General features: G+C 40.3%; 1 protein-coding gene across 5 annotated transcripts in view; it reads right to left on the bottom strand.

Annotated features, from left to right (window-relative positions):
- The window catches only part of HLCS (holocarboxylase synthetase), a 129,487-nt gene that overhangs the window by 69,953 nt on the left and 42,184 nt on the right, over positions 1-17,350 (bottom strand). The window lies entirely within an intron of this gene.

Genomic DNA, 17,350 nt, shown 5'->3' on the forward strand with positions numbered 1-17,350 from the left:
AAAAAAAACCAAAACAGCACAAAGGTAACTCTGATGATGGAAGGATTTGCTTCAGCCTAGGAGGACATAAAAGATGAAGTTCTACAAAGACCATTAAGCATTCACCAGCTCACTGCAAATTACACTAAGCTCTTGGTGAAGAAATACTTGGCAGATACCAGCAATAAGCAAGCCAAACATGTTCCTTACACTGAAGGATAATGTAACTACAGAGAGGGTTTGTTTTGGAACCATTTCCACAGCCCAAAACTAATCTGGCAAGGCTGGGTTTACCAAGGAAGAAACAAGAGAGAGCCATGACTGCTTATGTGACAAATCCACATTTCTGCCATTTCCATACTCTGTACCACTCCTGAAACAAGATACCACACATCAGTTTGGATCATAAAACATTAAGTTCCAAGAGAGACTGCAGCAGATCTTTGAAAACTCAAATATTTGGGTAACCTCTTGTTTTCACAAGTGTTGTATAAACACCACTGCGGACACACCACCACTTTGTACAGTTCAAAGCTTCCATCTTTTGGACTCTGCTGCTCCACTCTTATCTTCTGCAGTTTGAAACTGCATTCCTAAGTGGGATTTACAAGGCTAAACCAGGACCTAACCCAGTGAAATCTGGGGGATTATCTCCCCCTCTCCATCTCCAGGTTTTTGCAGACCCACACACATTCACCCCCCAGTTATGAGGAAGGGTGATTGGACATTTAGTGATATAATTACTGCACTGTTAGGTTCCACTTGAGGAAAACTATGCTTAAAGATGAGACAGAAGTATATCCTTGGCATAACTGACCAGGCAGATAAAGTATTTCCTCATGTTGGAATTTTTGATGAGGAATCTTTCTTTTGCTCTTCTCTTGCTCTTCTACACGTGGATGCTTTTCCCCCCTTCTCTCCTCTCAGCAAGGCACCATTTGTCTTAGCACACATCTAAGAGGAACTAAATCAGCAGATTTTAAATCAGAGGGTTCATCATAAAGCCGTAACACAGATTTGCTCTGCTTCAAATTCTTGAAATAAATGCCTGAATTTTTAAATGAAGTTGTCCACTGCTGTCACCCACACAGCCACCAGGTTTCATGCAGCTTACTGAGACGTGGAGTGAAAATGCTACTGACTTTTATTATTTTTACCATTTGAACACAGCATGGCTCCAATCCAAGTCAAAGAAATCATCTCGACAGCTCTGCTCCTCTGTAATTACATGGTTGTAAGAGTGGCAGCTTCTTGAATAAAACTTCACAACAAGTAGTTATCTGGAACTAATGCAAGTAAGGCAAATTCCTACTGGGATTTAGAAGCATGGGATGGTTTGGCTTAGAAAGGACCTAAAGATCACCCAGTGCCACCTCCTGCCATGGCAGGGACACCTCCCACTGTGCCAGGCTGCTCCCAGCCCCAGTGTCCAACCTGACCTTGGGATCCAGGGGCAGCCCCAGCTGCTCTGGGAATTCTATTCCAGGGCCTCCCCACCCTGCCAGGGAACAATTCCTAATTCCTCGTGTCCCATCCAGCCCTGCCCTCTGGCAGTTTGAAGCCATTCCCCCTTGTCCTGTCCCTCCAGTTCCAATGAATTGTCCCTCTCCAGCTCCTCTGCAGCTCCTTCAGACCCTGGATACTGCTCTGAGGTGTCCACACCTCCTCTTCTCCAGCATACAAACCTTTGCACCATCTCACAGACATGGGAGAGACAAATGATACCTAAAACTGTAGTGCTTGAAAAATCACAGACGTCTGGGGATGATGGAAGAAAAGGAAAAAAAAAATCAGGCTCTTTCCCCCTCATTCTCCTGTCCCTACAGGGCTCAGAGTCCTCCACTCTCAGCTTAATTTGTGTTCAAATTAAGTTCAAATTTCCCTGGACAAACTCATCTGAGAACAAGAAAACTGAGTTCACCTCAGCTGAACGTTTCACTCTTGCTGAGGCTGGCTAAAATCAAAGCAGTGAAATTCTCTGTACCATCAGGTGCCTCCCAGGCAGGTACCCAGATTCAGAAGCTTGTGCAAAGACAGAATCACGGGGTCATTAGGGGTGGAAAAAACCTCTCCAGGGTCATCATGTCCAACCTGTGACTGTTCAAACAACTGAGGTGGAAATACAGCCCAGGAATCTCCACTGGGGAAGAACCTGCAGCATCCTCCAAAGAGAAATCAGCTTTTCCTGAGCAATACATTTCATTCAAGAGGATGACAACAGTTTTAATTTGATATGTCTGACCTTCTCCTAGGGCAGGGCAGCTGAAATTCTCAGAATTTGCTCAGACAGAACTCAGCACCACCAGTTGTACGTGTTTACCCACAAAAAGGCACGCTGGCTGTACCTGACATTAAAAAGATTTTCTGTTCAGTTAATTGCCTTTCCCAGAAAATCACACTGGTGGCTCCCTTGGAAACTTTTTTACTGGGAAGCGCTTCAAAATGGTGGCCCTGATCTGTGACATTGATTCCTAAAAAAGGACACTGTTAAGTCATATTAAACAAACAAGAGCTGTCACACATCAACCTTTACATTGTCTGCCAGGAGCAGCAGAGCCTGGGAAGGAAATGTTGCATCCCTACCGTTATAAATAACTAAGTAATTGATTCATAATTTTAAGTTAATTTTTACAAATTGTTAATCACAGCAATTTTGATATACTTCAGCTTGTAATCTCTTTTAACAGCTTTTCATACAGTATAATTTGTCCACTTTTGTGGCCAGTGCTCTGGCCACTGTATTCTCAGAACATCATGTATAGATGATATTTTAGTTTGCAGACAATGTGATGAATATATTATAGTTTTGGCTAATATTAAAATATGTTTTGTACATTTAACTTTTGCAGAAGTAGCTGCAAATGTCCAATAATAACTAATGCTTTTGTTTTTGTAACTAACTGATAATAAAAAAAACCCTAACATATTTATAAAATAACTACTGCAATCTGTATGATTAAATAACATTAAAAAAAAGATGTCATCAATAACTCTCAACTAGTAAAACCAAACAATCAGAAAACTGTTGTAAAGAAATCACACACGAACCTCAAAAAAAAAAAATCACAATTTCTATATGAGTCAAGAATCAAACCAAGCTAAAGGATTCCTGGAACATGTAAACAAATTCAGAAACAATGCTTGAATATGTATCATCTTTATAAATATGTATTTGACCAATGCAATAAAAAAAACCTAAAAAAAATTATTATAATTAACTGTGTGCCTCTAATTAATGCTACGCACCCAGCGCTGTCCATTCTCCCTTTTATCTCTTTTTGGCTAATCTTTAGAAGTTTTAAAGAGTGAAGCTGGTTTCTCACACCTACCAAAACCAGCCAAGGAAGCTCCCTCAGGAAGCAGCACTTGAACAGAGTTACAGCCATGCAGCCCCAAAGCACAGCGAGGTGTTTTGGGTTACAAATTGTGGCTGGGGCTGTGTGTTCTGTCCCCATCTGTCAGAGCTGGGGCAGTTCTCTGCTGTTCCCTGGGCAGTTTTCAATTTATCTGTCCCACAGCCAATCCTCCCTCCAGGAGATCTCTTCTGCTCATGGCCATTAATTATTCATTATCTTCTGTCCATGGCCACTGAGTGTCCCTGCATGGCTGAGAAAATTCCATCACCCCATGGGGAGATGCTCCGCCCAGGGGAGGAGCCAAGCATTCCTACCTGGATACAATCTGACTTTGGGAACACCACAGCAGCCTTTGCCCACTGCATTCCCAGAGGAGCAGCTTTCTTCCCCACTGCATTCCCAGAGGAAGCCCAGGCCCATCTCCAGCAGCCCTGGAGCTTCAGAGGAAAACTCCAGCCTTGTCCAGGATCCCTGCTCCAGCAGAAGCACAGCTGGCACTGCAGGAGGGCTGAGCCACCATGGGATGGGACTGCTGCCACCACCCTGACCCACAGCGGGTCAGGGCCTGATCTGACTCTGGCAGGGGTTTGTTTTCTTTTTTGTACTATTGCATTTGTATTTTTAATTTTCCTAGTAAAGAACTGTTATTCCTACTCCCATATCTTTGCCTGAGAGCCCCTTAATTTCAAAATTATAACAATTTGGAAGGAGGGGATTTACATTTTCCATTTCAAGGGAGGCTCCTGCCTTCCTTAGCAGACACCTGGCTTTTCAAACCAAGACATGCACTCACCCCAGCAATCACCTACTGAGGGAAAACCACATCTAGGGATCAGATTCCTCTTGGAATGAGGTGGGCATGAGGCACTGGATGGAGATGGAGAGATGGTGAATGTGTTTTGAAAGCTGAAAAGCAGAAAGAGCTGTACCAGAACACACACCTCAGCTGTACCAGAACACACAAAACTACAAACATGGAGTAGGCAAAACCTTCTGCCTTGTAGCACCTTCCCTGAGTGACCTCAAAATCACACAGCAAAAAAAGACCTTCAGAAAAACTGGAGTATGTGACAGATTGAACACAAAGCAATTTGTCTGTGATTTTAAAAAAAAGGATATTTCATAATATAAAACCTTAATAAAGCTTTTTAAAATAACAATGTGGTCGCAGCTTGTACAGATAGCCAAAACTTGATTTTTTTTCAAATATGGAGTTTAATTTTGTTAGCTAGAGGAAGAAAACACCCTGATTTGCTGGAGAGCAGCTCAGCTGTGTCCCCCAGCCCTGTGCTGGAGGTGACAGCCAGCCAGGATGGATGAGCATTCCCAGCAGGCTGCTCCACAAAACTGCCTGGCATCTCCTCTGTGCAGCCCCCAGCAGGGAGCCCGGAGCATGGTGGGACACAAAAACACCCCAATTTTATCTCCAACCAAATTCATCCGGGAAGTCTCCCGTGCCAGCATCCATCAGATAAAGACAGGAATAAAAAACTCATCTGAATCATCTCACAGCACAAGAAAAATGCAAAAGGGATTAAAGCACAGTTGGACTCTTGGTGGTTATTTTTTTTTATATTTTACTCATCTCTGATCTCATCCTTTGTAATCTAAATTTAGCTTAGGCTTTCCTTGTATAGTAAGCATCACTGTGAAAAAATTAACCTCTATTTGCAAGAAGGTTTTGCTTGATATTAGACAAATGCAGATGTACTCATTGTAACGCAGAGAACTTGGTTCTGAATGCAAACCCCATGTTCAGATTTCATTTTTTAACACCATTTGCAGGTATTTTTGTAAAAAACTAGATGAAGTGTGTGCTTAAAACATTGTAAGAATGAGGATTGTACTTTTAAAAAAAAGCTAAAAGCACTCTTTGTAGAAAGCCTTCCTGACATGAGTTAGAGAACATACAAAGGAAATAAAATAGAAGAAATAAATTAAATAAAATGAAGATTTACATGAGGAAGGAAGGAAGGAAGGAAGGAAGGAAGGAAGGAAGGAAGGAAGGAAGGAAGGAAGGAAGGAAGGAAGGAAGGAAGGAAGGAAGGAAGGAAGGAAGGAAGGAAGGAAGGAAGGAAGGAAGGAAGGAAGGAAGGAAGGAAGGAAGGAAGGAAGGAAGGAAGGAAGGAAGGAAGGACTCACCTACACTCCAGCCCTTAGGAATTGTCACTCACTTGCTGGGATTTTGGGTTCCAAATCCCACACATTCCATCTCACTTGGTTCATGCTCACAATATTTCACTGCTTAGCTTGGCAAAGCATCAAAATAGAACTTTTTCACCCCTCTTAACCTCTGCTGTTGGCACACACTAGTTTATTAAGCTCAGGCCTCACAGCAAATTCCCATTTTCCCTCCAAACCAATATAATTCTCTTGTCATCAACACCCCCTGCTACAGCCCCAGCCAACTGGAGAATATTCCCTTTTTCCTCCTAGGGAAAGGGCTCCAGTTTCTATCCAGTTATTCCCCAATTCCTAATGCAAGATAATTCATCAATGAATGATTTTATCTGTTCTGATGACCACTGAGTGCTGAACTCTCCAAACAGTACATTAGATAAATAACAGGATATCTGGCAGGATCCTAATATTCCAATTATCTGCACTCCCAAACACTCCTACCAAACATTCCCTGTCCAAGCCATGTTGGAACAAAAACTATAGCAGTCTGAAGAAGAACCTGCAGACATCCTGAGTGGACCAGAATCTGCTTAGTGTGTGATAATTCACTTGTGGAGAATTCTGGAAGGAATTGGAGATGGGACTTCTGATTTGGTTTTGACAATGTGGTTTATTTTTCTTCTACATAGGCAGGAAGGCTGAATTCAGCTCACATTGTTCCAGTATGGTTCAGAAGGTCCCAGGACCCTCAGTTAAAAGACCTTTTAAGGAGTTATTGACCAATAAAACACTGCCAACAAGGATATTTACGTTTTTCACCCAATCCTTAAATATTTCATCTTATGGACCCATGTCACAGTGTGAGCTCTCTTGGCCAATCATGTTCTGGCACACAAACCCACAGTGCTGCATTCTGAACTCCTTGTTCACCTTGATGCCTCAGGTTTGAGCTTTTCTATGTTTCAGATTCTGTGCTGCTTTAGTGTGTGGGTCTGGGCTTCATATTATGGGATGGTGAGCTCTCCTCACAGAGCAGGGAGACAAAACAATTCCTGCTCCAGCTGGGCACCAAGGACAAATGATCCAAATCTCAGCCCAAGAGCACAAACAACGTGGGCTGGAGAGAGGAAAACAAGCAGGATGGGACTGCATGGGCTAAAGCTGGAATGGGACAATGAACTCCAATGTGCCAATGGAGCAGAGCTGATCGCAGTGAGAGCCCCCGGGAGCGCTCGTGCATTTTGGGACCATTTGGGTTCATCTTGGGTGCAGCCCTGGCTGGGCTCTGGTGCTGCCCAAGGTGGATCCATGGAGGAGATCCTTTTCATAAATCCCTGCTTTGTTCTTTAGCTCTGCCCAGCCTCTGCTCTAGCTCAGCCTTTACAAGGCATCAACCTCTGGAATGACTTTTATTTTTTCTATATCTTAAACTCTAAAACTCTCAACTTTCCTCTACTTAGCTTAACGTGTCTCTGCTTTAAACTACAAATCCACGTTCTCCCTTCCAGCACCTCAGTTTGGGAGTCTTTTCCAAGGTCTCAGAGCAAATCCTGGGTTTAATTCTCAGCTTTGGCTTCCAGGCCCAAAGTTCTGAGAGTTCCTTGCACTTTGGATTCCAACATTAGTGACGGACCTGGACTGTGTAAAATAAGAAAATGCCCATTTTTCTCCCATATTCTTCCCTTTTCCTTGCATCCTTCTCCCCAGAATTGGACTAAAACTCTTCAGAGTGAACGGCTTCTCTGTTCCCTTTACTCTCTGGTTTATGGTGAGTCAATCAGCACTGAGTGTACAATGTTTTACAACTCTTCTTGCAGACACCCCAAAAAGGCATTTCTGTACCTCTTCTTGGCTACTCCTATTTCTGTATAAAGCACAAAGAAAAAAAACCCATAAATTGCTATTTCTGCAAGCCATAGCTGAAAAAAGGGTTTTTTCTAGTGTAAAGAAAGCCAATATTTGAGTTTCTAATTGAAAATAAGATTGATTTCTTCTAATTTATTGGTTTTGCCTATCAGGAAGCCACTATGAGGATTATTTCAACAAGATTTTTTTTTTAATGGAAAGTCTTAAGTTGTTCAATTTCTAGTTTTAATGATTCAAACTAATTAAGCAAGCTGTAGCAACAAGAAGTTATACTTTATCCATCTCAAACATGAAATCAAACAGAAAAAAATACCCAAATAACTAAAAACAACAACAAAAAGAAAGGAAATAAAAATTACTGACAGCAGGAAAAATTGGAAATCTGAGAGGAAAACACTGGGAATAGAAATAAATATAGTATGGATAGAAAACTTATTTTTTATTGCCTCAAAAAGCTAAACATTAATTTGCAAACTTTGTCCAGAAGAGAAATGAAAAAACAAATTTGTCCCATCCCTGGAGGTGTCCAAGGCCAGACTGGAGCAGCATGGGACAGTGGAAGGTGTCCCTGCCCATGGCAGGGGTGGCACTGGATGGGTTTTAAGGTTCCACCTAACCCAAACCATTCTGTAATTTAACAATTCTGTAATTTTATGATTCTAAGTCTAAAGTGAGTGGTAGCACAATGCTGATAAAAAGACAGAAATATTAAGATAAAAACAAGACAGGCAAACCAGCAGCAGTCCCAGCAGTGTCCTGAATTTCCGACACCTTCACACTCAAAGCTCTCTGGTGCTTCCCTACCAGAAGAAAACCCCAAATATCCACTCACAGCTGCTCTTCAGAACCTTGGCAAAAGGTTTTTCCAACAGATGGATACTCCAGCATTCCACAAGCATCACTCTTGGCTAACCTGCCATGCTCTGCTAACTTTGAATGATTCTGTATCCCATGGATTCTTCATGACATCAACCACCACAGCAGAGCTGAAATGAGCATTAAAGCAGGTGGCCACCAGCAATTCCTTTTATCTCTCACATCTGGCACCACTCTCCATACAGAGTTTATACATTATCTGCTGCTAATAAATCATAAAATCATAGAATCATGGAATGGTTTGGGTTGGAAGGGGCCTTCAAGATCTGAACTCTTAAGTTTTTCTATTGTCACTTAACAGATGCAATATAGTGAATATTTAATATCCAGAAAGTACAAGTTAATATGTTGTAAACTGCATTTTTAAAAGCAGGAAATATGAGTAATCTATGGGATTCAGATTAGGTATTTACATACTATTGTAATTGTAGGAAAGACTAAAAGGATGATTAAAAATAAACCAGCACAGCAGGACATCAGCATTAGCAGATTCAGTTATGACCACGAAAAAAGTTATTATTTAGTGTCAACAAAATAAAGGTGCTCCCCTTCTCTCACATTCCCCAATTCCCAATTAAAACAAAACAATTAGGACTGGAACCACCATGTGCTTAACTGGAATTCTTACCAGTCTTTAACTTCAGAAAAATCCAGCTTTAACACTGAGATAATTATATTTCAGTTGACAATCTGCCAGTGGAACAGGGGAGTCTTGGGCTTGTGATCATTAATTGTTTGATAAGTGCTTTAACAACGATTGTTCCCCCATTAATGCTGCAATCTCCCTACAGCCCATTTATTTTGCATTAAGCTTGGAGTATTTGCTTAAGAATAATCAGCAAAAATTTGTTTCCCTTGAATTTTTATTTCCTTCTTCCTGTGCCTCAGCTCCATCTCCATCCTTTTCTTCCTTGTCCAGTTTCCCTCTTCATCTTCCTCAGTGATGGGCAGCCTGATGATCCATTTGGATATAAATCCAACTAAAAACGTCATGGGACACTTTATAGCTGCATCCCACAACTCCTTAATGCAATGAGCCACGAGAGCTTTGTGTTTGCAAATAATCCTGTAAAACATTTCTGGGTTTTTTTCTTTTTTTGATGCAAGATAATATCATCAGTTAAAAAAAAAAAGTGTAAAAATAGTGTCAGTTCAAGTTTACAAAAAAACTCTGGACGTTCATCCACGTTTAACAGTTCAGCAAAGAGAACAATGCCAGTAAATTTCTGGAGAGCAACATGAGGTACAGGATTTTACAGCAATCCTGGGGATCACAAAGCTGCAGTGGGGGAACCTCACTTTTTTTACACACCAATCTCCAGGCCGTGACATTTCAGGCTAAATGATATGAGGTGCGATAAATGCAAGCCCTCGTTTGAATACAAACAGATTCTTAAAATATTTTAACTAGGACTATAAGTGAAAATAAATTAGGCCAGTGGGATTTAGGGCAAGAATTCAGATTCTGTGAGATTTTCTAAGTTTACTGCTTACGTTAGAAATTACACAAGCTTTCAAAGCTTTTGGCTCTGGAAAAAAGCACTTGAAATTAATTCTGAAATAAAATCACTCTCATCTGACTGGCAGCATAAGAATAAACAAAAATCAGTGTATTTATTCTTAATCACAGCAGAACAGGTGCTGTGTGAACTTCCCCAAGCAGCCATGCTTTGTTTCCCAGCTCCTACTTTGCTTCCATAGGAAATCCAACTTCTTTTTCTTCCTTTTTCTTTTTTTTTTTTTCTTACAAAAGGAAAGAGATGGAGATGTGCAAAATGGAAAACTGTGATCTAACTTTTGAGTTTTGAATAAATCTAGTCATGCTCTTTTCACTGAAATCTCCAGGGAATCATTCTGACTTTATGCAACCGCATTTGGTTGTAGTTCAGCCTTTGGATCTTTGATAGAAGCCCAGAATGGTTTGGGTTGGAAGGACTTTAAAGCCCATCCAGTGCCACCCCTGCCATGGCAGGGACACCTTCCACTGTCCCAGGCTGCTCCAGCCCCAGTGTCCAACCTGGCCTTGGGCACTGCCAGGGATCCAGGGACAGCCCCAGCTGCTCTGTGCCAGGGCCTCCCCACTAATAATACAACCAGAAAAATCAACTTCCCCACTCCCTAAGTAACCTCAGGCAGTAGCTTGAAACTTGGAGAAATCTTGGATTTGCATTTCCCCCCCAGACCTCTTCATTAGAATTTTCTAATCATCAGACTAATAAAGGAATGAATTGCCAATGTTGCATTCTAATAGTTGGGCATCCAAGTGATTTGATAAATGTGTGTGATTAACAGATTGCTGCCCACATTATGGACAGGGACGCTTCACAAGGGGTGGACTGACAGGACACAGGGAATGGCCTTCAACCGAAGGAGGGCAGGGTTAGATGGGATATTGGGAATTAGGAATTGTTCCCTGAGAGGGGTTGGGATGGAATTCCCAGAGCAGCTGGGGCTGCCCCTGGATCCCTGGCAGTGCCCAAGGCCAGGTGGGACATTGGGCTTGGAGCAGCCTGGGACAGTGGGAGGTGTCCCTGCCTTGGCAGGGGGGGCACTGGATGGGCTTTAAGGTCTCTTTCCAACCCAAACCATTCCATGATTCTATGATTAATAACATACCTAGTTTTTCTATGCCATACCCTCCCCTTTTTTTAAGTCTATGCACTGTCCTAGACTGATTTATGACTGGGTTTGAGGTTTTAAAGTTATTTTTAGAAGCACATGACTTTATTTAAGACTATATTCTGATCTGAGCTCATGCAAAGAAGCAAAGTTGGCTATTTGATAAACAGAAGGATATCTTTCTCAATGAAGTAGAAATATTAATCCCTGAGTAGTTCTGGGCAGTTTAAGCTTAGGCAGCATTTCCTTTCCCAAAATAAAAGTTACATTTCAAGAGCCAAACTGACAACCATGGAATTAGCAAACCAACAGCAATAATGTACACATAATATGTTGCATTTAATATTACTTATAACAAGATATCATATTTATTATAGCATACTGTATTCTGCTGCATGGATCATATGCTTCAAGCTAATCCTCCTCTTCAAAAAGCTGCAATGATTTGAAACTTCAGCGTTCAATTTTTTTCAACTTTATTACCAAATCCCTGTTTTAAAATGCGGGCATGAAAACAGCACTGTGTAAAACAAACCAGCAAAATGGGACTGAAACCCTGCCACGACCATTCCTTCACTCTTGCTTTAACTGTGCAGCCTGCCAGGGTTTCCCTCAGATTTAAGAAATGATTCCACTCAGATTCAAGGAATGATTCCCCTCAGATTTAAGGAACAATTTCCCTCAGATTTAAGGAATTATTCCCCTCTGATTTAAAGAACAATCCCCCTCAGATTCAACAAGGAATGATTCCCCTCAGATTTAAAGAACAATTCCCCTCAGATTCAAGGAATGATTCCCCCGAGATTCAAGGAACAATTCCCCTTAAATTTAAGGAATGATTCCACTCAGATTTGAGAACGATTCCTCTCAGATTTAAGGAACAATTACCCTAAGATTTAAAAAAATATTCCCCTCAGATTTAAGGAATGATTCCCTTTAAAGAATAATTCCCCCCAGATGTAAGGAATTCTTCCCTTTAGATTTAAAAAACAATTACCCCCAGATTTAAAGAACAAGTCCCCCCAGATTTAAAGAATGATGCCCCTGAGATTTAAACAGAATTTCCCCCTGATTTAAAGAGCAATTCCCCCCATATTTAAAGAATGATGCCACTCAGATTTAAAGAGAATTTCCCCCAGATTTAAAGAATGATGCTCCTCAGATTTAAAGAGAATTTCCCCCCGATTTAAAGAGCAATTCCCCCCATATTTAAAGAATGATGCCCCTCAGATTTAAAGAGAATTCGCCCCAGATTTAAAGAATGATGCCCCTGAGATTTAAACAGAATTTCCCCCGATTTAAAGAGCAATTCCCCCCATGTTTGAAGAATGATGCCCCTCAGATTTAAAGAGAATTTTCCCCTGATTTAAAGAGCAATTCCCCCCATATTTAAAGAATGATGCCCCTCAGATTTAAAGAGAATTTTCCCCTGATTTAAAGAGCAATTCCCCTCATATTTAAAGAATGATGCCCCTCAGATTTAAAGAGAATTTTCCCCTGATTTAAAGAGCAATTTCCCCCATATTTAAAGAATGATGCCCCTCAGATTTAAAGAGAATTTCCCCTAGATTTAAAGAATGAGGCTCCTCAGATTTAAAGAGCAATTCCCCCCAGATTTAAAGAATGATGCCCCTCAGATTTAAAGAGAATTTCCCCCTGATTTAAAGAGCAATTCCCCCCATATTTAAAGAATGATGCCCCTCAGATTTAAAATGAATTCCCCCCAGATTTAAAGAACAAGTCCCCCCAGATTCAAGGCTGCGGGGCTCCGTTGGTGTCCCTGTGATAATGGATATTGTTCAGAACTTCCAGCAGCAGGGAAACCCAATCTCCCATCGGAGTTCAGCACGGGTTAATTGCTCTGCCAAACGGGTATCTTTATTTTATGACTCAGTTCCCGTTGGGAATGCCAAACCTCCCTCTGCACTGCAAGCGGGGGGCCCACTCCGTTAACAGGAAGAAAATCCACTGATTTTACACAACAACAAAAAAATTTTAAAAAAAAGAAAAAAAAAAAAAAAAAAAAGAAAGAAGGGCACATTTTGCCTTCAGTTCCATGGAAAATCAGGCCCACAAGGTGCGTGACAGGAAAATAGGGACCTGATTGTTCGGTGCCCTCAGGAATGGTGCACAACAGGTGGAAAGAAAATCAGGGAAAACTGACGCAAAGGAGACGCCAAATGCCAATAGAGAGATCTTTCAGCAAGCGTGTCGTGGAAAATGGCATGGCAGGGAAGAGTCTGGGAATGGCACAGGACCAAATCAGTGCCAAAAACTTCCGAATTCCTCCCTTTCTACAGGCCAGGGAGGGAACAGACTCTTGGCTGCGTCACAAAAATTCCAAAATTCCTGTGTGATCTTTTGTTATCAGGCTGAGCTTCCTCCAGCACTGGCTGGTGCAAAGCACTGCCCATAAATGAATGGCAGAATAAAGTATGAAATATTATACATTTAAAACTAAAGAAGCAAAAAAAAAAAAAAACCTACTGTTGAACTTAATTTGATTTGATTTAAGGGAAATAAACTTTATTCTGCTATTTGAGCTGGTCTTTAGCACCAAAGGAAGGCATAAAACACTGACTACAAAAAAACACCCTTAAGGAAGAAAAGCACAGAAGCAGCTATTTAATGCAGCAACTTTTTTTGTTTGGAGGATAAAAAGTCCTTCAACCATGCAAATAAATTAAGAAACGGCAGCTTAAAAGTTAGTAATAAAAGTGATGTAAATAATTAAGCAATATGATATACATATACATATTGTATATATATATATATTCCTATATCTAGGAATATAAAAAGCAGAAGAGCAGGTCTATTGCTCTTAGTATCAAACTTCAGATTATAAGCAAGACATTAATCAAGCACAGCATTCCTATCCCATCCTACAGGTTCACAAAATCAAGGGATCTGAGTTTTTAAAGGCAACATGAACTATTATGACCTCAATATCCAAACTGACAAAATATTTTTGGGTTATGTAGCTGCAGAAAAGATTGCGTATAGAAGATGTAAAGTGTTAAAATGCATCTAACCTACGGAACAGCGCATGGTTTTATAACTTCCTATTTAAATTTCCAATTTCCTGAGAGAAAGGCACCTTTCCTGCAAGGAAGAATCCTTCCTGCACACCATGGGATTCTCCAGCTCCCCAGCCAAAATTCCTGAGGGACGAGGGTAGAGGGCCTTAATTTATACGAACAGTTAATGTTTGTGACAAAACACTCATTTTTAGCAGCCTAAAAATGTACTGGGAGAGTCTCACCATGCTAAAATACAAAGATTACCATGGAACCGTGGAATAGTTTTGAGTGGGAAGGGGTCTTAAAGCTCATCCCAATCATTCAGTTTTTAAAAAAATACCGTTTCAATGCAGAATAAGGGGGAGGTGCAAGGAATAACTAACCACAGAGGTAAACATCACAAGGACTTGAAGACCAAATTAAAAATCCCCCAGTCCCTGCCACAGTTTGTCAATCTCAGCTTGTTTGCCCCTGAAGTGCCATTCCCATCTCCTTCAATTACACACTGGTTTTCCTTAGCTCAGACCTGCATCAGCATCGTCCATATTTCAGTTCAACTAAATCAAGAGGTTTCAAATAAAATGAGTCTTCATGCCCACTTCCCAAAATTAGAGCTGTAGTTCAGCCTTTCAAAATTCAGCAGTCTGAATCTAGAAAAGTAAAAGAACACCAACAATAGAAAAGACTTTCTCCTGCAAAGCTTTTAGCTGTTTGGAAATTGTTTATTCTCAACTGACATTTTATTTAAATATACTATTCAGCAGTTATGAAAGGAACCTCAGCCCACATTTCACTTCCACTGAAATTCACCACTTTTGTGTCAAACTTTCCCCAACAATGGCACTTTGTGCTTCTTAAATATTGGGGGAAAGGGATCCATGATGGCATTTCATACAGAATATATCCCATGCTGGATTAGTCATGTGTAAATCAAATTTTCTGCCAACTAAAATACTGAAACAGGATCTAAGATAAAGAATAAAACTGAAATTTCTACCTCATTCATTTAATTTTAGTGAAATGCTCATGAAACCATTCCAGCCAATTAGGGTGTGCAGAAATATTAGAAATGGAAATATTTCTGTGTTAATCTCAACCCTTATGAATGTAGTAAGTGCATAATGTATATATACACTATATATACGCACATTTTAAGCCTTTAATGTAACACTTGTATCACTATACCAGATGCAGCCTCAAAAACAATGGTTTCATTTTAAAACCTGCACTCCCAGGGATGCTCTGAGGAGCCACAGAAAGTGGAACTGTTTCTGGCAGGGTTAACCTGCTCAGGTGGCATTAGGATAAACATCTGGGAAGAAAAGGTTTCTGACACTCACAGAAAGAATTTCCATCTAGAAGAAAAAAACAATGTTTGGGGAGGATTTGAAATTTCAGGTTGAGAAATAAAAGTTGCAGTGCTTTAAAAATAGCCTGAAAGGACTGTGAACATGAAATCACAGAAGGAATATTGATCATTTAAAACAACAGATGACATTTTTAGGAATTTTTATTTGACAACTAGGCCAATGCCATTAAATTTTGGGTACCTACAGGTGAATTCCCACTTTGCTGTGTCCTCAGGACACACAAATGCAGGCCAGGGACAGTACAGTGAGCACCAAACGCCCCAACCACCATCTGGAGAGCTAATGAACAATCAAGGGATCCCAAATTAAACAACACAACTTTCCCTTAGAATCTTTAGGACAACACTGTCAAGTCCAATCTATTCCCTCAGCCTCCAGAATCAATTTTTCAAACTTTATGACAGGTCTAATAGTTCCCACCTGTTCCTCCTGCCTGACTTTTGACTGGCACGTTCCCAGCCAGGGTGGAAATGCAGACAAAGGCCCCTATTAGGCTCCGGCTGTTTCTCCACTGTGAGGTTGCTCAGCCATTAAATTAATTCCAGCCCCATTTTCCCCCTTCCATCTCTTTATTTTTGGGGGGGGGGGGGGGGGTAATGGAAGTTTGGGGAGGTGGAAAAGGGAGACAAAAGTTTGGCATCCAGTTGGTGGGAGAGGTACGAGAACATCCGAAGCGGCAGAAGTTAAATGCTGAATTTTCTGGATAATCTACTAATTAAACAATTTACAACAAATCCCATTGATTAAGCTCTTGAGGTGTCTGTACATTTTTAACCATCAAAACTTGGTAAAATCTGAGACAAATTTGGGAGACTCTAACAGAGTCCCTCACGCAATGCCTGATTACGTAAAGAAAGTGTTGTAACGTTTTTCTGGGAATCCTGAAGGATCAATAAGTAACAATTTTTTCTTCAAGCAAAGAAAAATATTTTTCCTGAGATGTGTTTTGCTTTCATTCAGAACTGGCAATTAGACACAAGCACCACACACATATCCTAACAAATTCATATTGGCTCCTTTGGAAGGACCTTAAAAATATGACAACTTTGTCCCTCAACAAAAATTACCTGATTTTTGCATCAATTTGTAGGGATTTATGAAATGTTATCATTTAAATCTCAATGTTCTTCACTGAACTGCAAATCACAAGGATCACATTACTTCATTACCCATGACAACAGAGTATTTACAGCATCAACCGTAATACCTAAGACAATTATTTTAACTTAATGAAAGTCTTTTTGTAAGATAAAGTTCAGACAGATTAATAAATTAATAATTCAAATTATTATCTGCCTAGGACCATCTGCCTAGGACCATCTTCATAGCATAAGATATGCAGAGTCAGGACTTGTAGTTCACAACTTACCTGAAAATAAACTATTTAAGCCTCATCATGGTGGGGGAAATCTTGAAGACCTGTATCTGTGAGCACTTCATTGTATTTGGATTACTTAATATAAAAAACCAACCTTTAAACATATCTGAAAAATCAAGACCATTCCCCTTTCCTCCCTTGCCTTGATAATTAATCATTCATAAATTGGTCAGATTCTATTTAGCTTGATGCAAATCAAATCCCAAAACTCTGAATTAAACACTTCGTTTTACTGAGATGTTGGAACAAAGTTACTGAGAACCAAAATAAACTAAGGGGAGAAACATTTGATTTATTAAATTATCACTAATTTCTTCACAGTCCTTCTTTAAACCCCGTGGGCTGAACGTGCTGTGAGCACTAAAAATGAAGAAGCAATTGCTACAAATAACTGTATTTCTTTGAAATAACTCTCCACAGCCTCTTATCAAACTGGCAAGTCTCTATCTCTTCAAAAGCCACTGCAAAATCAGCTGCAGGATTAAATGTGGGGGAGAGGATTGGCAAAATTAGACAGCAACTTTTTTTTTTAATGTGTGGATGTTTAAACACACAGGGGATGGTTTGGAATTGAAATTTGTATTTGTCCATAAATTATAATTTAGGCTCTCAGGCTGAGAACTGAAGCAATTATTGTTGGTTAACTCATCAGTGACAACAACACTTAATTTAATTTTAATTTAATTTAATCTCAATTAAAGAAAAAAATCCCAAACAAAATTCCTGAGGTCGTTTTTCACCTGTAAAATTCATCTGCAATTTCTG

This window comes from Anomalospiza imberbis, chromosome 2 (genome assembly GCF_031753505.1).
Source record: "Anomalospiza imberbis isolate Cuckoo-Finch-1a 21T00152 chromosome 2, ASM3175350v1, whole genome shotgun sequence".
NCBI classification, from domain to species: Eukaryota; Metazoa; Chordata; class Aves; order Passeriformes; family Viduidae; genus Anomalospiza; species Anomalospiza imberbis.